We start from the raw sequence: 716 nt of genomic DNA, 5'->3' as shown, positions 1-716 counted from the left end.
GGGGGGGGGTACCTTAAGTTTTTCTAAGTAAATATATGTTGGTGTAGAGCATCTCAAGGTTAGACTGGCGAAAGATGTTAGCATTGGGAGCCTGAAGTTTGTCTAGGGAAATACATTGGAGTACCTAAAGATAAGCCTAGGGAAATACATAAATATGAGCATGTGGATTATCATCACCATCATCATCATCATCATTATTATTATTATTATTGCTGAGGTTGACGTTGCCTTTCATCCTTTCGGGGTTGATAAAATAAGTACCAGTTAAACACTGGGGTCGATGTAATCGACTCATCCCCTCTCCCACCGCCAAAACGGCTGCCCTTGTGACAAAACTTGAAACTATTATCATTATTGCTCTGGTTATTATTAAGGTAGCATTATGCCGCCGGGGTCGACTTTGCCTTTCATCCTTTTGGGGGTCGATAAATTAAGTACCAGTTACGTACTGGCGTCGATAAATTAAGTACCAATTACGCACTGGGGTCGAGGTCATCGACTTAATCTTTCCCCTCAAATTTGAGGCCTTGTGCTTCCAGTAGAAAGGATTATTAAGGTGGCAGAACCGTTTGCACGCCGGGAGAAATGCTTAGTGACATTTCGTCCGTCTTTATGCTCTGAGTTAAAATTCTGCCGGGGTTGACTTACCCTTTTATCCTTTCGAGGTCGATAAAATAAGTACCAGCTGATCACTGGGGTCTATGTATTCGACTTCC

At 42.5% G+C, this 716-nt stretch overlaps 1 protein-coding gene across 1 annotated transcript in view; it reads right to left on the bottom strand.

Annotated features, from left to right (window-relative positions):
• LOC106875898 (uncharacterized) overlaps nt 1-716 on the bottom strand; it is an 80,862-nt gene that overhangs the window by 78,134 nt on the left and 2,012 nt on the right. The window lies entirely within an intron of this gene.

This window comes from Octopus bimaculoides, chromosome 24 (genome assembly GCF_001194135.2).
Source record: "Octopus bimaculoides isolate UCB-OBI-ISO-001 chromosome 24, ASM119413v2, whole genome shotgun sequence".
NCBI lineage: Eukaryota > Metazoa > Mollusca > Cephalopoda > Octopoda > Octopodidae > Octopus > Octopus bimaculoides.
This window is presented reverse-complemented; position numbering and strand designations above follow the sequence as displayed.